Source organism: Scardinius erythrophthalmus, assembly GCF_964197995.2.
Source record: "Scardinius erythrophthalmus genome assembly, chromosome: 6".
Taxonomy (NCBI): Eukaryota; Metazoa; Chordata; class Actinopteri; order Cypriniformes; family Leuciscidae; genus Scardinius; species Scardinius erythrophthalmus.
Window position 1 is genome coordinate 708,644 of NC_138226.1, and position 22,500 is coordinate 731,143.

A 22,500-nucleotide genomic window follows, 5' to 3' on the forward strand; every position below is an offset into this window, starting at 1 on the left:
TCTTCATCTCCTCTCAATTCCTCCTCTCCTCCTCTTTTCTTCTCTCATCTCCTCTCCTCTCAATTCCTCCTCTCCTCCTCTTTTCTCCTCTCATCTCCTCTCCTCTCAATTCCTCCTCTCAATTTCTTCTCTCTTTTCTCCTCTCATCTCATCTCCTCTCCTCTTTTCTTTTCTCCTCTCCTCTCAATGCCTCCTCTCCTCCTCTTTTCTCCTCTCATCTCCTCTCCTCTTAATTCCTCCTCTCCTCCTCTTTTCTCCTCTCAATTCCTCCTCTCCTCTCAATCCCTCCTCTCCTCTCAATTCCTCCTCTCCTCCTCTTTTCTTCTCTCCTCCCCTCTCCTCTCAATTCCTCCTCTCCTCCTCTTTTCTTCTCTCATCTCCTCTCCTCTCAATTCCTCCTCTCCTCCTCTTTTCTTCTCTCCTCCCCTCTCCTCTCAATTCCTCCTCTCCTCCTCTTTTCTTCTCTCCTCCCCTCTCCTCTCAATTCCTCCTCTCCTCCTCTTTTCTTCTCTCATCTCCTCTCCTCTCAATTCCTCCTCTCCTCCTCTTTTCTCCTCTCATGTCCTCTCCTCTCAATTCCTCCTCTCCTCTTTTCTTTTCTCCTCTCCTCCTCTTTTCTCCTCTCATCTCCTCTCATCTCAATTCCTCCTCTCCTCTCAATTCCTTCTCTCCTCCTCTTTTCTCCTCTCAATTCCTCCTCTTTTCTCCTCTCCTCCCCTATCAATTCCTCCTCTCCTCCTCTTTTCTCCTCCCCTCTCCTCTCAATCCCTCCTCTCCTCTCAATTCCTCTTGTCCTCCTCTTTTCTTCTCTCATCTCCTCTCCTCTCAATCCCTCCTCTCCTCTCAATTCCTCCTCTCCTCCTCTTTTCTTCTCTCATCTCCTCTCCTCTCAATCCCTCCTCTCCTCTCAATTCCTCCTCTCCTCTTCTTTTCTTCTCTCCTCCCCTCTCCTCTCAATCCCTCCTCTCCTCTCAATTCCTCCTCTCCTCCTCTTTTCTTCTCTCATCTCCTCTCCTCTCAATTCCTCCTCTCAATTCTTCCTCTCCTCCTCTTTTCTCCTCTCATCTCCTCTCCTCTCAATTCCTCCTCTCCTCCTCTTTTCTCCTCTCATGTCCTCTCCTCTCAATTCCTCCTCTCCTCTTTTCTTTTCTCCTCTCCTCTCAATGCCTCCTCTCCTCCTCTTTTCTCCTCTCATCTCCTCTCATCTCAATTCCTCCTCTCCTCTCAATTCCTTCTCTCCTCCTCTTTTCTCCTCTCAATTCCTCCTCTTTTCTCCTCTCCTCCCCTATCAATTCCTCCTCTCCTCCTCTTTTCTCCTCCTCTTTTCTCCTCCCCTCTCCTCTCAATCCCTCCTCTCCTCTCAATTCCTCCTGTCCTCCTCTTTTCTTCTCTCATCTCCTCTCCTCTCAATCCCTCCTCTCAATTCCTCCTCTCCTCCTCTTTTCTTCTCTCATCCTCTCCTCTCAATTCCTCCTCTCCTGTTTTCTCCTCTCCCCTCAATTCCTCCTCCCCTCTCCTCTTAATTTCTTTCTCTCCTCCTCTTTTCTCCTCTCCTGCCCTCTCAATTCCTCCTCTCCTCCTCTTTTCTCCTCTCAATTCCTCCTCTCCTCCTCTTTTCTTCTCTCCTCCCCTCTCAATTCCTCCTCTCCTCCTCTTTTCTCCTCTCCTCTCAATTCCTCCTCTCCTCCTTTCTTCTCTCCTCCCCTCTCAATTCCCCCTCATCACCTCTCCTCTCAATTCACCCCTCCTCACCTCTCCTCTCCTCTCAATCCCTCCTCTCCTCTCCTCTCAATTCCTCCTTTCCTCACCTCTCCTCCTCCTCTCCTCTCAATTCCTCCTCTCTTTTCTCCTCTCCTCTCAATTCCCCCCTCTTCCTCTTTTCTCCTCTCAATTCCTCCTCTCCTCACCTCTCCTCCTCCTCTCAATTCCTCCTCTCTTCTCTTCTCCTCTCAATTCCTCCTCTCCTCACCTCTCCTCCTCCTCTCCTCACCTCTCCTCCTCCTCTCCTCCTCTCCTCCTCTTTTCTCCTCTCCTCTCAATTCCCCCCTCTTCCTCTTTTCTCCTCTCAATTCCTCCTCTCCTCACCTCTCCTCCTCCTCTCAATTCCTCCTCTCTTCTCTTCTCCTCTCAATTCCTCCTCTCCTCACCTCTCCTCCTCCTCTCCTCACCTCTCCTCCTCCTCTCCTCCTCTCCTCCTCTTTTCTCCTCTCATCTCCTTTCCTCTCAATTCCTCCTCTCCTCACCTCTCCTCCTCCTCTCCTCACCTCTCCTCCTCCTCTCCTCACCTCTCCTCCTCCTCTCCTCACCTCTCCTCCTCCTCTCCTCCTCTCCTCACCTCTCCTCCTCTCCTCCTCTTTTCTCCTCTCATCTCCTTTCCTCTCAATTCCTCCTCTTCTCTTTTCTCCTCTCAATTCCTCCTCTCCTCCTCTTTTCTCCTCTCCTTCGATTGGCTTTGCTTCAGGCCCAGATGAACGGCTTCAAATTAATTAATCTTGAGTTAATATTACCGCAAACCACAAAGTCCAACAAAAAGCCCCATTCACACAAGGCTGAAGAGAGAAATGCAAAAACAGCAGATTTTCTCCGGATACACAGAACAAATATTCTTTCATATTAGCCATAATACAAAGTGACAGGTGGATTTGTAACAAAATATCATAGAATTTGTTTGGACACATGACCTTAGCATTGCTTTTTTTCCTGTCTGTGACTGTTATGATAATATATATATATATATATATATACAGTATATATTGAATTTAATTCATATACATTTTAATTATAATTTAAATTTAATGCGTAAATTATTGCAGTACAAACATCTACTACCAAGATGTTAAAATTTAAAATAATATTTCTGGATATTTATATACATTATAGTAATGGGAATTTGGGTGAAAATTTACGACAATTTAGGACTTAATTGTCCTAAAAAGAAATGCTAAAATAAAGTACAAATAAAATATTCCTGTGCAAAATATGTTCTTGGCAGGTTTGGAGATATGGGTCAAACTCCCATCAGTGACAGTTATTAAATATGAATGATAAATAGAATCCGTTCCGTGACTCGTCTGCAGTCTCACTCGTCCCTCCCTCTCTCTCTCTCTCCCTCTCTCTCTCTCTCTCTCATGGAGAACGAGCTGTGAGCGAGAGAGTGTGTTTTTCCAAAGCAGCCTCAGAGCAGCTCGTGTCAGATGTGGCCTGAGGACCGGCACTGACGGACTGCACACACACACACACACACACACACACCCAACACACAGATGTGGCCTGAGGACCGGCACTGACGGACTGCACACACACACACACAACACACAGATGTGGCCTGAAGACCGGCACTGACGGACTGCACACACACACACACACACACACACACACACACACACACGCACGCACGCACACACACACACACACACACACACACACACACACACACACACAGATGTGGCCTGAGGACCAGCACTGACGGACTGCACAACATCTCACAAACACACACGCACGCAAGCACGCACGCACACACACACACACACACACAAGTCAAGTCATCTTCATTTATGCAGCGCTTTTAACAATGTAGATTGTTCCAAAGCAGCTTTACAGAGATAATAGGAAATTAAAGTAACAGAGATTATTTTGGCTTTACAGCAGATCTAGAATAAAGTTATTGTCCAGATAAAGTTAGTTTGATTGATTCACTTCCGTCGCAACAATCATTAGTTATTAACTTAGGGGCCGCTAACACACACCGTTCTCACAGAAAACGCTTCAGTTCTCTCTGCGCAAACCTCAAAAACGCGAACCCGTGAGAACGCTGACGGCGCACGTGTGTATTACGAGTTCAGTCTATAGGTGTGTGTGTTTGAATATATGTGCTCAGGCGTGTAGTCCCTCCCTACAAATCAATCCTCAACAAACTACTTGTCTGGCCTTAAAATTTATAATACAGAATTTTTATCGCTTCCGCGTATCCACACGAACCGGAATCATCCCGACAATGCTTTATCTGTAGAGAGGTGAAGAGAGGGAGGCCTTCACAGGAGAGAGACTATAGTGACACTTCAGGACTGCGCTGTCGACATGTACAGGCGAAGGTCCTTCGTCAGATCTGGATACGGCCTGGATACGGCGGACTGCGGTAAACCTCGGGATAAACACAGACACTAACATTAGCGTAGATGCCATTCTTCTCATGATGTAACGAGTACATCAGGATTTATGGGAAGTGTTCCCGGTTCCGGCTGACCTAATCTATGCAGCCTAACATTAAATTATAGAAGTCTATAATGTATTATGTGAAAGCGAGGTCAAAGAGATGTGTCTTTAGTCTAGCTTTGAACTGACAGAGTGTGTCTGCTTCCCGGACAATGGTAGGAAGACTGTTCCAGAGTTTTGGTGCTAAATAGGAGAAGGATCTACCGCCAGCAGTGGATTTAGATATTCTAGGTATAATCAACTGGCCGGAATTTTGAGATCGCAATAGACGTGAAGGACTATAATGCGTTAAGAGCTCGCTCAAGCACTGCGGAGCTAAACCATTCAGTGCTTTGTAAGTGATCAGCAATATTTTAAAATGTATATGATGTTTAATAGGGAGCCAGTGCAGTTTTGACAGAACTGGGCTAATATGGTCATACTTCCTGGTTCTGGTAAGAACTCTAGAGTATGATTACGACGATGAGTAGGTCCTGACACGTGTTGTCTAACTCCAGTAGAGTTTACAATGTCTTTAAATGCCAATCCCAATGCATCTTTTTCATTATCCACGTGTATATTAAAATCACAAACAATTAGGACTTTATCTGCAGCCAGTACTAACTCTGATAGAAAATCAGCGAAGTCTTTGATAAAGTCTGTATGGTGCCCTGGTGGCCTGTATACAGTAGCCAGCACACATCTCAAACGTGATTTATCATTTACGATATATATTGCTATATTAAGCACACACACACACACACACACAGATGTGGCCTGAGGACCAGCACTGATGGACTGCACAACATCTCACACACACACACACACACACACACACACACACACACACACACACACACACACACACACACAGATGTGGCCTGAGGACCAGCACTGACAGACTGCACACACACACACACACACACACACACACGTGGCCTGAGGACCAGCACTGATGAACTGCACAACATCTCACACACACACACACACACACACACACACAGATGTGGCCTGAGGACCAGCACTGACAGACTGCACACACACACACACACTCTGCTGCCAACTCTGGTCCCTGTAATCCTGACTCCACGTCGGCAAAACATAAAATATGCTAATGATGTCATGAAAATAAATAAAATGTAAATAAGTAAAATGAATTTAATATATATATATAATTCCTGCTGCTTCTATCTCATCTTTATTTGCATGTGTGGCCATGAGTCAATCCAAAACCTTGATTCGCTTTTGTGTGTGTGTGTGTGTGTGTGTGTGTGTGTGTGTGTGTGTGTGTGTGTGTGTGTGTGTGTGTGTGTGTGTGTGTGTGTGTGTGTGTTTCTTTTTTACTGTAAAAATAAAATAATATAAAGTCTGGGTATATAAATCAAATGAAAATAAATAAATAAATAAATATGCTGACACAAAAATAAACTGCTTGCTTCTCAAGTAAGAGTAATGTTAAGAAATGTAATGTCACGTAATGTTTTAGTATGCACACTTTGCATACTGTGATATTTGGATCATGTTAAGCATGACATTTTTAGTAATCATAAGTCCTCTGAATCACGATGTCACTCGCTCACGACACGCAGTGTTGGGGAAAGTTACTTTTAAAAGTAATGCATATTGCATTAATCCCCAAAAAATTAACTATTTGCATTACTTAGTTACTTTTTATATAAAGTAATGCGTTACATAGTATGTCTGAAGTGGACCATCGAAGGTCATCAGCAAAGACATTGGTGAATACAGTGAGATTAAATACATAAAGTACATTTGTGTAATTTAATGCATTTACTGTAATTATTGAAGGTTTCTGTAATATTCTAAAGTTTGCATTTCACTGTTTTTATTCATTCTGAGTAATTCTGCATCTGTTTTTGTGCAAGTGAGACGAGTAAATGTTCACATTAATTCTAAAACTACAATAATCATGTTCACACGCGCCTCTGCACTCACGAATCTCTCAGCATGAGCTGTCAGTCAAATCATGGGAAAACAATTAACTTGAGTTACGGATTTGAAAGTGTAACTTGTAAATTTAAAGGAGTGGTTGATTATGATTTGACTTTTCTAACTGTAGTTAGTGTGTAATGTTGCTGATTGATCATAAACAACATCTGCAAAGTTACAACACTCAAAGTTCAAAGCAAAGGGAGATTTTTGCTTTTAAAGAAATCACTGTTTAAGGACTACAACAAACGGCTGGTAGAGACTACACCACATTAGTGGTGTTAGTGACATCACCAACACTAACATTTACATAAACCCCGCCCCCAGGACACATTTATAGATTATCATGACAGAATATGCTAATCAGTGACTAGAAGATAGTTAACTACACATCAGCTACATAAATTGTAGCTGATGTGCCGGGAGCAGCTCCGCCCCCTGTGCTGGGAGCAGCAGCTCATTTGCATTTAAAGGGACACACACAAAAACGGTGTGTTTTTGCTCACCCTCAAAAAGTGACCATTTTAACATGCTATATAAAAATATCTGTGGGGTATTTAGAGCTAAAACTTCACACACACACTCTGGGGACATCGGGACTTATTTTACATCTTATGAAAAGTCATTATACCACCGCTTTAAGAGTAATGCTTTACTTTTAGTGGTGTAACGATTCCCTCATGTCACGATTCGATATCACGATACTGAACTCACGATACGATATTATTGCGATACTCCAAGACATATGATAAAAGGTTAACAAAAAATATACTGTTGATTAAAATCTAAATTTGGATTTACATTGGAAACAAGAATAGTCTTGGACTTGGTGCTGATAAACCCAATACAGGACAATAGAGGCACCAGAACAAACATATTCATGATTCTGAAGCTGAAAATACACAATTATTTCAGATGAATATGCTTGAACTCTTTCACTGACTAGATATATTTAAAATAATATTGGCCACTTTTTACTGGTAACATCAGACATTTGGCATCATCAGGACACACAAATCCCCAATTGCATTATTATACATATTCAACATTATATATAGCAGTTTATTGAAGTACTGGCACTAAAATTGAATTTTTTCTAACACAGTAATTTTTTATTTTGGTGAACTATCCACGATACATATTGATGCATTTTTGTATTGCGATATATTGTTACACTACTTACTTTACTAGTTACTTGACAAAAGTAATCTGATTTCATAACTCAAGTATAATGTGTCACTGTTACACGTGGCCTGATCTCACAGATCAATCTTTCCAAAGTTTGAGTCCTTAAAAGCCCTGAAACTGAAGCCGGACAAGCAGTGCCAGTCGATGGACGGATCAATGCTGTGAAAGAAGCAACTCAGGACTCAATCGGTTGTGGATTTTTGGATCCTGACGTTTGAACACATGGGCTGATCACTGGCAGATTCTGCCGGACCAGATGATACATGATAAATGATAACAGAAGCTTTTCACATCCTGATCTCACCAGAAAGATATTCCAATAGTTCACTCAGATGAAAGTCTTTTCCTCATGTTTGGACAGTATCTGCACAGAACTTCACTCGTCAGAGTCTTCTGATCAACTGGTGTTTGAGGGGTTTTTAGTGGATACATGTGGATACATAGTCTTTGACAACCAACACACATCATCAAAAGTTTTACTTGTCAAGTCTAATCATTTTAAGATTTGGTATTTTGCATTTAGTTTAACTAGCAATAAAAAATTTAATAGATTCCTGAAACAATATGAACAATTCTTTTGTAATGGCTCAGGTTATATATATATATATATATATATATATATTTTTTTTTTTTTTTTTTTTTTTGTCTATAAAAATGTAGGGTACTTAATCTTTTTTTTTCTTCTTATCCTTTGTCTTTTGTTTGTCCTCTTCTATGTAAGTGATTCTTATTACTTCCTTTAGATATTTGACTTTACATACTAATGTTTTTTTCATATGTTCTCCTGAATGTTTGTATATTTGCATGTTTCTGGAATAAAAATAAATTTAAAAATATATATTTTGCATTCAATTTAATGACACTTGGTCCAAATAAATATTGATATATATTTGATACTTGCCTATTTTACAGCATGCATTTTTATTGCATTGTTAAATAAATCAGCATCAAGTTGTCACTGCACATTAATAAACGCGCAGAATCTGGCGCTCAAACGCTGTTCTTCAGTCATTATTATTTGCTGCTGTGGAGTGAGGACACCAGTGACATCTGAACACTTTGACATCTATTGGTAGATATTATAAAGAAGAGAAATGTCCCGAGATAAACTTCACTGATTACTTCAAGACATCCGAGGCGCTGCGTTTTCTTTCTTTCTTTCTTTCTCTCTTTCTTTCCAGCCACTGATGAAGTCAAGATCCTTAATAATGACTTTCACAGACTCAATCTGCAATAAAACTCCTCAAAACTCCCTGTCTGTCCTCAATAAAGCACTGAAAAGTACAAATCACCTCTTCGAAAAGCAGCCTGAAGGAATGCAGTGTTTCTTCTTACCTGCAACATGATGAAAGTCTGATAAAAGTGAGCAAACGGTTAAGAGTTTCGGCCAGTGTCCAGTTTCAGCCTGTCAAAGAGCTGTGTGTGTTTCAGTGTGTGTGTGTCGCTTCAGTTTCTGCATCTCTATCAGCCTGATGACGGACAGCCGAACCAGCCAATCAGGGCACGGACCAGTCTGACCGTGTGGGCAGGGTTTCAAACTGGGGTCCGAAATAAATGTATAAATAAATAAATAATAAGATTAAACTAAATGTAAAATAATAATAATAATAATAATAAAACATTAGATTAGAAATAAATACATTTTCTTTTTTTTCAAATCATTGTTTTAAACTTTTATCATATTAATATATCACAGTATAAATTGGATCTTTGAATGAAAATAAATATTTAGCTAGTCTTAGAATAGGGGTCCGTGGCAAAACTGAAACATTTTTATCACAAGCTGTTTTCAACATGATCACAGTGAACTGTGGAAAAGTTCGTGTTCATTAATCTTTGTTTAAATGAGTTAATAAAAATGCAACTGTTCATTGTTAGTTGATGTTAGCTCGGGCTCATTAAAGCTACACTATTTTACTTCATATATATATGAATATGAACAATAACTTGTTATTAATGAAAATGTGCAAAAACCAGTCGGGACTGATTTCGCGGTAAATCGCGTCAGAAACAGAACCGAAGCACGAGCACAAGACAAACAATGTTCTTCCGCGCGAGATCATGCGGTTTATTTTTAACCGATAGACGGCCACAATTTACATAACGCAACTTTAAATAATAATAACAGATACAACTTTTCATTGTGATAAAGTATTGCTAAATGTTGAATTAACATTAACTACAATTATTAAACGCTTTAGAAGTATGTTTCACGATAGTTCATGTTAACTAATGCTAACAAATTATGTGTTACCAAAAGATTAAAGATTAAAAAATTACGGTGACGCATTGCTGCCACATACATATTATTTTTTCCCCTCAATTATATCGTAATAACGAGATCTTATGTCGTTTTAACGACATCTTTTCTCGTAATAACGAGATCTTATGTCGTTTTAACGACATCTTTTTCTCGTAATAACGAGATCTTATGTCGTTAAAACGACATCTTTTTCTCGTAATAACGAGATGTTATGTCGTTAAAACGACATCATTTTTTGCCCTTATAAGGACATGTGTAGTCATGTACAAAATATGCCTTTATCCACATAAAATTGACAGCCTATCGCGCCTTTATCACACATTCAAAAAGCTTAAGCAAATAGTAGCAGCCCCCAATCATGCAAAATTAATCAATGAGGCTCTTTTTGAAAATATATTTTAAATAGGCCTGTAAGTTTTTTTTTTAATATAATATATTATATATAAGATTTATTTTTGTTAATAGGCTATATATATCTTAATTCATTACCTAGAGATATAATTAAACAAAAAGTAGTCAAAACACATCTAAAAGAAAATTTTACAACATTGTGTTCTTATTTTGCTTAATTAACGAAATGTCAATCTTCGCCTTTATAACAGAAGATACAATACAATACAAAAATCTTCAAGATACAGCCTACAATCTTCACATGTATAACGGATTGTCACCTTATAAACAGTTCTTTGTGTGGTGGAATAAGCAATGCTATATAGAAATATATGGTTAGTATCTTAATTTAAATTTTATTTTATTATTTTATTAGTTCATTAATTATGCTAACTCAGCTAATTAAATGTGACGAGCTGGATACTTACTAATGAAATAATGTCAAATATTAAATGTAGGCTATTGATTGTTGCCATAGACTAAAGGATTTTTCTAGTCATTAATTTAAGCAATTAGGACTAATCGCACGTTTATATTCAATCCTGGGTGCAGTAGGCTATATAGCATATTCCGCGCTCAAGCGCATGCAGAAAACTTGCCGCAAAGCACCAGCAAAAGTAGGCTAATGATATAATAAATGTATCTGAAAAAAAGCATTTTAATTGTTTATTAATTAACTAGTCTTTTCTAAATAAGTGTAGGCTGCCTGCATACATATCTCCATACATCTCCGCTGTAATGTAGCCTAGATGCGCCTTTATTACGGACAGGATTACTTAATCAGATAGTAGCTACCGTATTTGCTTTCGATTGGATTTTTTTTTCGTTGGTGGGCATTTTTTTTATTAACTTTATAGTTATATTTCTCATGTCTGTGAGGCTTGTCTATACACTGTTTTTCAGTTCATTTTTGAGGCGCGCTCCAATTCACAGAGATCATGAAAGCGTGCCCTGTTCGTTTTATTTTGTTTTACAAAGGCACACCGTTTTCTTGTTGTTGTGAGTTTACACAAATAAAAGTAGTTGCGACTGATGTATTATTATGTTCTGTATGACCAGAAATGATGGAGTATTTTAAGTTGTTTCCACTGTTGATAGGAAAATGCGAGTGATGGCACCGGCGCCTTCATCCATGTCATAGTGCGCGCTCCACACTCCGCACAAACACTTGGATATGCGCTTCATAATAGCGAACATTTATCTAGGTTAACGTTAGAGCGAGCGGTCATGCCAGACAGATAATCCTCTTCATGTTTAACTCATCAAATTCTGTTGCATTTTATTGCGCCAGTTTGAAAAACACTTAAACACTTAGCCTACAGATAAACGCCCAACGCTGGTGTTTTTCTTTAAACAAATTCGTTTAGACTTTAAAATAAATATTGTTAATGGGCTAATTAATGCCACAATAATTTGTTTATTTTATTGGCTAATTGTATTTTTCATTTTTGTTTTGCATTGAATACCATTGAATATTTTCATTGAATGCATTGAATATTTGCTGTGCACCGCAATACCACCCTCCCATAGAAAGACACGTTAAGAGCAACCTATTTTCTTTATAATAAAGGGAAGGAAAACGCTTAATGTATAATTAAATGCATTGCGTTCATATTCTTTATAACTGAAGCGTTTTCTTTATTATAAGGGTGTATTATTCCATTAAAAAAGGACTGTTTATAAGGTGACAATCCATTATACATCTTGAAGATTTTTGTATTTTATTGTATCTTCTTATAAAGACGAAGATTGACATTTCGTTAATTAAACAAAATAAGAACACAATGTTGTAAAAAATAAACAACTCAGGCTATGTTCTGTTAGATGTGTTTTGAATACTTTTTGTTTAATTGTATCTCTAGGTAATGAAGATATAGCTTATTAACAAAAATAAATCTTATTAGGCCTATATAATATATCATATTAAAAAAAACTTAGCCTATATAAAATATATTTTCAAAAAGAGCCTCATTGATTAATTTTGCATGATTGGGGGCTACTACTATTTGCTTAAGCTTTTTGAATGTGTGATAAAGGCGCGATAGGCTTTCAATTGTATGTGGATAAAGGCATATTTTGTACATGACTACACATGTCCTTATAAGGGCAAAAAAGATGTCGTTTTAACGACATAAGATCTCGTTATTACGAGAAAAAGATGTCGTTTTAACGACATAAGATCTCGTTATTACGAGAAAAGATGTCGTTAAAACGACATAAGATCTCGTTATTACGAGAAAAGATGTCGTTAAAACGACATAAGATATCGTTATTACGACATAATTGGGGAAAAAAATAATATGTATGTGGCAGCAATGCGTCACCGTAAAAAATAACAGCTGTGTGATACAAGTCTGAAAGCACATCAAGAACACTGCAGATTAAAATAGTTTTGCAAACACAGACTCGTAGTTCCTTCACTTTAACACACGATGACAGGAAAAGCCACAAGTTTAATGAGAACCCACGGCTGCCAGTCATCGAATCGATCGAGTGTGTGTGACGTGACGACAGTGTGTGTGTGTGACGACAGTGTGTGTGTGTGTGTGTGTGTGTGTGTGTGTGACAGCCGAGAGTCTCTGGAAGGAGAGCTGATGCTTTCACAACAGAATTACATTATTCATCAATGCATTTCTCTTCTCCTCTCCAGCATTACAGCGCGAGAGAGAGACACATTCAACAACTGTGTGTTTCTTCAGCTTCATCTTCAACTCAGAGTTCAGTTTTCTGTTTTATGCCCAAATCCTCTTATAAATATATTCTAAACAATTTAGTGCACTAGTTTACAAAGAAAGCAGCGGTGACGAGCTGGAGATGAAATATGAGATGCATGATGTAAAAACTAAGACAAATTCACTTTTAATGTGCAATATTTCCAATCAATTTGACAAATAATGCAAAAAAAAAAAAAAAAATTAAATATACATGAACTAAAGTGAAAATTAACTAATTAAATAAATAAAAATGTCAGTTCTACCACACAATGTTATCAAAAACTTTTGGGGATATTGCATAAAAACACACGTACATAGATTCTAAAAATGCCTTTAAAATCCAGATGTGCTCAATTGAGGCAGATGATTGTTTTATCCAATCAGAAATCCCTCAAACCTCATGTGACTCAGTGTCAGCTGTGATTGGATAACTGGAGTAACCAGTGGACCAATGGCGTTGCAGCGTCTCTAATGTTGGTTTGGTGTTTCTGAAAGTGTGTGATCAGAAAGATTTGGTGTAATTCCCTCCAGAAGCGTCTCACACACACACGAGTGTGTTCCCGAACACCAGCATCCGAACGCTAGAGAACACGACAGCGTTTACTGAGTTTCGTCTGACGCTCGAGACACACTCGTTTATGATGGAGGAGAAACAGCCATATTCAGAAACTAACACTTTTATTACTCATATTTTGCACCAATCTCCCAGAAAGTGATGATTTTGTTCTCTTGAACACATGACGAAACGCTGCTTTATTCACAAGTGTTCTATGCAATGTTCCACTTTTGTGCATTAGTTAGGATGGAAGCATTGTAAGCTTGTTTGACCGAACGACAATGCGAGATGAAATATGAGATGCATGTTGTGAAAACAAAGACGAATTCACTTTTATAGTGCATTATTTTCAATCAATTTGCCAAATGATGCAAAAAAATTATAATTAAATATACATGCACTAAAGTGAAATGAACTAATTACATAAAATTAAAAAGTCAGTTCTACCACAGGATGTTATCAAACTAAATCTGAGATGTGATGGAAATAATGTGTGTTTAGCGTAGTTAGTTGTCAAATGAAGCAGTTCACAAGCAGTTGCTGGAGAAACCCTGGCTTCTATAGATTAACGCTGTGCAATCTGAGAGTCTGCTTTCTGAAACTCGAGCGCCTCACTAAACAAACGTTTGTTCTGCTCTGTGTAGAAGCGTTGGTGTTTCCAGGCAGAGGCCTGTGTGCATGTGTGGAAATACTTTGGTGGACGGCTGTGAGATCTGCTCTTTCCCGAGTCTGCGGTAAAACTGAAGAATGCTGGAATTTGTGCCGCCTGAAGTCAGACGAGTTCAGCAGAAACTCTTCATCTCACTGTTTTCAGCGGAGAGAACCTCGACCGCTTCAGCACGAGTGTTACGGATACCCCAGCCATCTGATATGGATTGTGATAATGATTGTTCCACGTTTGAGCACAAACGCAGGATCTGTGGATCTGTGCCCGGATCATGCGTTTTTTTCCCAGCCTCACACTAATTCTGTCGGAAGACCTTAAGCCAAACCAGAGCAACACACACCAGAGTCTCACTGAGTGATGGAGCAGTGAACACAACTATCTCACTAACTAACACGGGTTAAAGTGTGTGTTCAATGCCCATCTCGGCCAGGATGAGATCATGAAAATCTGTCGTTTGTGAATTGAAGGGAAAGTTCAAATGGGAGTGAGTTACTCTCGGTGTTTATCTCAAGCCACATTTCACATTTTTTCCTGCAGATGCAATGTTGCAATGGAGTTGCATCACTAAATGTTTATTTCCTGAAGGAAATATCAGCCTTTGCATAAAATACCATCAAGTTTGAGATAAATTCAATGTTTTCTATAGCCGTTGGTTGTCTTTGCAGTGCAGTGCAGTTAAACAGATGCAATCAAGAACAGCCAATCAGAATCCAGTATGCAAATTTGAATGTTGAACTTTTAAATAATGCAAATCAAGGGGGATTTTTTTTTACTTACATTTCTTAAAAAGTAAAAAAAAAATTGTGCAGTGCAGTTTTATGCTTATTAGAGTATTGTGTGTCAGAATATGTTTATTAGAGCAACATGCATTAGAGAAAAACTCTATTGTGAGTCAAATGTCAATAAAAAGGTGCCAGTGAAGTTCAGATGTGCTGAAAAAACGAGTGAGAAATGCTGAACGTGCTATTAAACACGCGTCATCTATTTAAATAAGCCATGTTTTGTGTGCATGTTTTTATGCTTATACTGTATTACTTGTATACTTGTGTATTAGTGTTCACTGAAAATAACTGGTGTAGGATTTACTTTGATTGCTAGTAAATTTCACGAATAATTACAAAGATGGCACATGAATAAAAAAATAAAAAATAAAGTAGTTGCATCCACAAGACTAAACTGATCAGCAAAAGAGAGTGTTGAATGAAGACAGCAGAAGTCCAAGAGATTTAATACTTACGGTTTGGACATTTAAAACAAACCCTGAGCAGAAAGCCTGAGGCGAATACCGTGGAGAGAAAACAGTTTCATGCTTCTAAATGAAAGACTGATGACTATCAACAAACGCTCCTCCTCATGTCCAGCATTTCTGAGCCGTCAGCTTCTGGAACACCTTCCACTGAGCAGCAGATGCTAAACGTGACGCTATCCTGGCAGATCTTCCTCATAAAGACGCGAGATCCCAATCCAAACACTTCCAGCAGTTTCAGCTTCAGTTTCAGGCTCTGAGCTTTTGTCTTTTTATTAATCTGATGTGTCTGTGTTTTCTCTCACTCCTGTGGTTTGGCGAAGCTGCCACTCACAGCGTTTGCGCTCTCACACACTTGCTAATTAGGACAAAGGCATTAACAGAAGGTTAGAAGGACCTGACAGCATGAGTGTGTGTCTAAAGGACGGACTCTCGTTCCCAGCGCTCATTTGCATTGAACTCATGCCAGACTGCATTCACTTCATCCTAGATTAGAACAGGCCGTGAAAAGGGAACTCAACGGATGTCCTGGAGAGAGTAGTCGACTTCAAGACTGAGGTTTAACCGGTTTGTAGCCAGAAAGCTCATCCACAACGTTCTTAACTCAATTTAAGATTTATGTTTGGGAATTGCAGATAAATTTCCCATGCATTTGGATTACAAGAAGTGCTGTCAAATCAATTCATCGGGATCAATCACATCTAACACTAAAGGTTGTAAATATATATATATATATATTAGGGATGCACAATATATCGGCTACCATATCGGTATCGGCCGATATATGTTCATTTTTAATGTTATCGCTATCGGCCCGATAAGAAAATTTGTCTGATATATTAAAGCCGATAAATAATGTATTATTTCCTTCAGCTGAGACTCTTCAGATGCACACTGTTCAACATGATGGTTTTGAATTGCTTGAAATATGATTGGAATCACTTCAGAAAGGAAAATATGGTTAAGTACAAGTCAGAGCAAGTCTGTCATATCGGCTACATAAAATTATAATGAGAACATCATAATAATTGTGTGCTTGCAACTTGATGATACTTTTGTTTTTATAATCAGGCTCTCAAAAATTATATAAAAATTTGGATTTAGATTTATTTTTATATTTCTGCTTTTTTCCTGGAGCTCAAACAGTGGAGCGCTGGCGCTTGCAACGCCAAGGTCATGGGTTCAATTCCCAGGGAATTGTGTAATGTAAATGTAAATGTGTAGCTTGAAATGCAATGTAAGTCGCTTTGGATAAAAGTGTCTGCCAAATACAAAAATGTAAAATGTAAATTTCAAATATAAAAATTATCGGTATCAGCCAAAGTTTTCATATCGGTGCATCCCTATATAATACAACATGTGGGTGTATATATATATATATATATATATAATGATGGGTATATCATTATAACAGTTGTCAAGCACCAAAACCGAGTAAAAGTGTTGGCGAGTATGTGAAACAGCCAATCGCAAGTTGAATGTGAACAAACATGAACGATACTCGGGACAGCTGACGTGCCAACTGAAATATTCAAGCGCATGAAGACGTGAAACTTAATTCATTACTTGTTACCGAAGCGCAACACTGAATCTGTTCAACACAGTTCACTGAATCGAGCTCTTTCACGTCTTCTTGCAATCTAACACACATATTCAGACTAAACTATGTCAAAAGGCCCGTCTTGGCAAAGTGTCCTCGTGAACACAGTCAGTTATATCTCAAGTGTCCTCGTGAACACAGTCAGTTATATCTCAAGTGTCCTCGTGAACACAGTCAGTTATATCTCAAGTGTCCTCGTGAACACAGTCAGTTATATCTCAAGTGTCCTCGTGAACACAGTCAGTTATATCTCAAGTGTCCTCGTGAACACAGTCAGTTATATCTCAAGTGTCCTGTGAACACAGTCAGTTATATCTCAAGTGTCCTGTGAACACAGTCAGTTATATCTCAAGTGTCCTCGTGAACACAGTCAGTTATATCTCAAGTGTCCTGTGAACACAGTCAGTTATATCTCAAGTGTCCTGTGAACACAGTCAGTTATATCTCAAGTGTCCTCGTGAACACAGTCAGTTATATCTCAAGTGTCCTCGTGAACACAGTCAGTTATATCTCAAGTGTCCTGTGAACACAGTCAGTTCCACAGTCAGTTATATCTCAAGTGTCCTCGTGAACACAGTCAGTTATATCTCAAGTGTCCTCGTGAACACAGTCAGTTATATCTCAAGTGTCCTCGTGAACACAGTCAGTTATATCTCAAGTGTCCTGTGAACACAGTCAGTTATATCTCAAGTGTCCTCGTGAACACAGTCAGTTATATCTCAAGTGTCCTCGTGAACACAGTCAGTTATATCTCAAGTGTCCTCGTGAACACAGTCAGTTATATCTCAAGTGTCCTCGTGAACACAGTCAGTTATATCTCAAGTGTCCTCGTGAACACAGTCAGTTATATCTCAAGTGTCCTCGTGAACACAGTCAGTTATATCTCAAGTGTCCTCGTGAACACAGTCAGTTATATCTCAAGTGTCCTCGTGAACACAGTCAGTTATATCTCAAGTGTCCTCGTGAACACAGTCAGTTATATCTCAAGTGTCCTGTGAACACAGTCAGTTATATCTCAAGTGTCCTCGTGAACACAGTCAGTTATATCTCAAGTGTCCTGTGAACACAGTCAGTTATATCTCAAGTGTCCTCGTGAACACAGTCAGTTATATCTCAAGTGTCCTCGTGAACACAGTCAGTTATATCTCAAGTGTCCTCGTGAACACAGTCAGTTATATCTCAAGTGTCCTCGTGAACACAGTCAGTTATATCTCAAGTGTCCTCGTGAACACAGTCAGTTATATCTCAAGTGTCCTCGTGAACACAGTCAGTTATATCTCAAGTGTCCTCGTGAACACAGTCAGTTATATCTCAAGTGTCCTGTGAACACAGTCAGTTATATCTCAAGTGTCCTGTGAACACAGTCAGTTATATCTCAAGTGTCCTGTGAACACAGTCAGTTATATCTCAAGTGTCCTCGTGAACACAGTCAGTTATATCTCAAGTGTCCTGTGAACACAGTCAGTTATATCTCAAGTGTCCTGTGAACACAGTCAGTTATATCTCAAGTGTCCTGTGAACACAGTCAGTTATATCTCAAGTGTCCTGTGAACACAGTCAGTTATATCTCAAGTGTCCTGTGAACACAGTCAGTTATATCTCAAGTGTCCTGTGAACACAGTCAGTTATATGTCAAGTGTCCTGTGAACACAGTCAGTTATATCTCAAGTGTCCTCGTGAACACAGTCAGTTATATCTCAAGTGTCCTGTGAACACAGTCAGTTATATCTCAAGTGTCCTGTGAACACAGTCAGTTATATCTCAAGTGTCCTGTGAACACAGTCAGTTATATCTCAAGTGTCCTGTGAACACAGTCAGTTATATCTCAAGTGTCCTGTGAACACAGTCAGTTATATCTCAAGTGTCCTGTGAACACAGTCAGTTATATCTCAAGTGTCCTGTGAACACAGTCAGTTATATCTCAAGTGTCCTGTGAACACAGTCAGTTATATCTCAAGTGTCCTGTGAACACAGTCAGTTATATCTCAAGTGTCCTCGTGAACACAGTCAGTTATATCTCAAGTGTCCTCGTGAACACAGTCAGTTATATCTCAAGTGTCCTCGTGAACACAGTCAGTTATATCTCAAGTGTCCTCGTGAACACAGTCAGTTATATCTCAAGTGTCCTCGTGAACACAGTCAGTTATATCTCAAGTGTCCTCGTGAACACAGTCAGTTATATCTCAAGTGTCCTCGTGAACACAGTCAGTTATATCTCAAGTGTCCTCGTGAACACAGTCAGTTATATCTCAAGTGTCCTCGTGAACACAGTCAGTTATATCTCAAGTGTCCTGTGAACACAGTCAGTTATATCTCAAGTGTCCTCGTGAACACAGTCAGTTATATCTCAAGTGTCCTCGTGAACACAGTCAGTTATATCTCAAGTGTCCTCGTGAACACAGTCAGTTATATCTCAAGTGTCCTCGTGAACACAGTCAGTTATATCTCAAGTGTCCTCGTGAACACAGTCAGTTATATCTCAAGTGTCCTGTGAACACAGTCAGTTATATCTCAAGTGTCCTGTGAACACAGTCAGTTATATCTCAAGTGTCCTGTGAACACAGTCAGTTATATCTCAAGTGTCCTCGTGAACACAGTCAGTTATATCTCAAGTGTCCTGTGAACACAGTCAGTTATATCTCAAGTGTCCTGTGAACACAGTCAGTTATATCTCAAGTGTCCTGTGAACACAGTCAGTTATATCTCAAGTGTCCTGTGAACACAGTCAGTTATATCTCAAGTGTCCTGTGAACACAGTCAGTTATATCTCAAGTGTCCTGTGAACACAGTCAGTTATATGTCAAGTGTCCTGTGAACACAGTCAGTTATATCTCAAGTGTCCTCGTGAACACAGTCAGTTATATCTCAAGTGTCCTGTGAACACAGTCAGTTATATCTCAAGTGTCCTGTGAACACAGTCAGTTATATCTCAAGTGTCCTGTGAACACAGTCAGTTATATCTCAAGTGTCCTGTGAACACAGTCAGTTATATCTCAAGTGTCCTGTGAACACAGTCAGTTATATCTCAAGTGTCCTGTGAACACAGTCAGTTATATCTCAAGTGTCCTCGTGAACACAGTCAGTTATATCTCAAGTGTCCTCGTGAACACAGTCAGTTATATCTCAAGTGTCCTCGTGAACACAGTCAGTTATATCTCAAGTGTCCTCGTGAACACAGTCAGTTATATCTCAAGTGTCCTGTGAACACAGTCAGTTATATCTCAAGTGTCCTGTGAACACAGTCAGTTATATCTCAAGTGTCCTGTGAACACAGTCAGTTATATCTCAAGTGTCCTGTGAACACAGTCAGTTATATCTCAAGTGTCCTCGTGAACACAGTCAGTTATATCTCAAATGTCCTCGTGAACACAGTCAGTTATATCTCAAGTGTCCTCGTGAACACAGTCAGTTATATCTCAAGTGTCCTCGTGAACACAGTCAGTTATATCTCAAGTGTCCTCGTGAACACAGTCAGTTATATCTCAAGTGTCCTCGTGAACACAGTCAGTTATATCTCAAGTGTCCTCGTGAACACAGTCAGTTATATCTCAAGTGTCCTCGTGAACACAGTCAGTTATATCTCAAGTGTCCTGTGAACACAGTCAGTTATATCTCAAGTGTCCTCGTGAACACAGTCAGTTATATCTCAAGTGTCCTGTGAACACAGTCAGTTATATCTCAAGTGTCCTGTGAACACAGTCAGTTATATCTCAAGTGTCCTCGTGAACACAGTCAGTTATATCTCAAGTGTCCTGTGAACACAGTCAGTTATATCTCAAGTGTCCTGTGAACACAGTCAGTTATATCTCAAGTGTCCTCGTGAACACAGTCAGTTATATCTCAAGTGTCCTCGTGAACACAGTCAGTTATATCTCAAGTGTCCTGTGAACACAGTCAGTTATATCTCAAGTGTCCTGTGAACACAGTCAGTTATATCTCAAGTGTCCTGTGAACACAGTCAGTTATATCTCAAGTGTCCTCGTGAACACAGTCAGTTATATCTCAAGTGTCCTCGTGAACACAGTCAGTTATATCTCAAGTGTCCTCGTGAACACAGTCAGTTATATCTCAAGTGTCCTCGTGAACACAGTCAGTTATATCTCAAGTGTCCTGTGAACACAGTCAGTTATATCTCAAGTGTCCTCGTGAACACAGTCAGTTATATCTCAAGTGTCCTCGTGAACACAGTCAGTTATATCTCAAGTGTCCTCGTGAACACAGTCAGTTATATCTCAAGTGTCCTGTGAACACAGTCAGTTATATCTCAAGTGTCCTGTGAACACAGTCAGTTATATCTCAAGTGTCCTGTGAACACAGTCAGTTATATCTCAAGTGTCCTCGTGAACACAGTCAGTTATATCTCAAGTGTCCTCGTGAACACAGTCAGTTATATCTCAAGTGTCCTGTGAACACAGTCAGTTATATCTCAAGTGTCCTCGTGAACACAGTCAGTTATATCTCAAGTGTCCTCGTGAACACAGTCAGTTATATCTCAAGTGTCCTCGTGAACACAGTCAGTTATATCTCAAGTGTCCTGTGAACACAGTCAGTTATATCTCAAGTGTCCTCGTGAACACAGTCAGTTATATCTCAAGTGTCCTGTGAACACAGTCAGTTATATCTCAAGTGTCCTCGTGAACACAGTCAGTTATATCTCAAGTGTCCTCGTGAACACAGTCAGTTATATCTCAAGTGTCCTGTGAACACAGTCAGTTATATCTCAAGTGTCCTGTGAACACAGTCAGTTATATCTCAAGTGTCCTCGTGAACACAGTCAGTTATATCTCAAGTGTCCTCGTGAACACAGTCAGTTATATCTCAAGTGTCCTGTGAACACAGTCAGTTATATCTCAAGTGTCCTCGTGAACACAGTCAGTTATATCTCAAGTGAACGTGAACAGTTGAGAAAGAAAACGCACGTGTATCAGTATATTGGATCAGTGCAGCTCTTAAAGTGACAGTAGCCTAATATTCCAGATGCCGTCTGTTTCTAATGTCAATCAAACAACAAAAGACAAACAATCACTCACTTCTCTGAATAACTTTTGTAACTTTAAAAAGGATTTATCTTTAAAACAGGTCAGAATTCTGTACTCGAAAAAAATCATGTTATCATTTATTACGGAACTATTTTGATAATCAAAAATAATCATATTTTTTAAATGTATTTATTCAACAATTTATTCATATATTTAACAGTTCAATTACATTAATTCAGCTAAAAACTATAAACGTGGTTAAATGTGGAATTAGATCAAATGTTTGAGATTGAAACAAATTGGATTTATTGATAATAAATATATAAAACTTGTTATTGTGTATTTACAACACAACACATTTTACAGATATTTCACCTGTTTCATTTGCATGACTGACAAATATACATGACATTAAGTTTATTCAGTTGTTTATGTTAAAACGGGTTTCTGGAGCTGCTTTACAGATTAAACTGAATTAGATGATGAATTTGGCAACGTTAACTCTGTTATTTCCCTGTCTATGCCTGTAAAGCTTCTGTTTTATATAAAGTGCTGTAGAAATAAAGCCGGTTAGATGTAACTAGTCATCGCTTCAGATGTTACACCCACACGCTCTCTCTCTCTTTCTCTCTCTCTCTCTCTCACACACACACACACACACACACACACACACACACACACACACGCGCCTCATATACAACGTTATATAAAAAGCTTGCAGGACAACTTGGTTGACATTGCCTTTTCAGCGTGAGA

The 22,500-nt window shown here is 39.1% G+C and overlaps 1 protein-coding gene across 2 annotated transcripts in view; it reads right to left on the minus strand.

Annotated features, from left to right (window-relative positions):
• mid1 (midline 1) overlaps nucleotides 1-22,500 on the minus strand; it is a 77,084-nt gene that overhangs the window by 52,962 nt on the left and 1,622 nt on the right. The window contains exon 1 of one of the 2 annotated variants that reach the window (XM_081369002.1): nucleotides 8,665-8,791. The exons of the other annotated variant lie outside the window; for it this stretch is intronic. The gene's annotated coding sequence lies outside the window, so the exon portion shown is untranslated. Of the gene's footprint in view, nucleotides 1-8,664; nucleotides 8,792-22,500 lie in introns of those variants that run through there. 2 annotated transcript variants of the gene reach the window in all.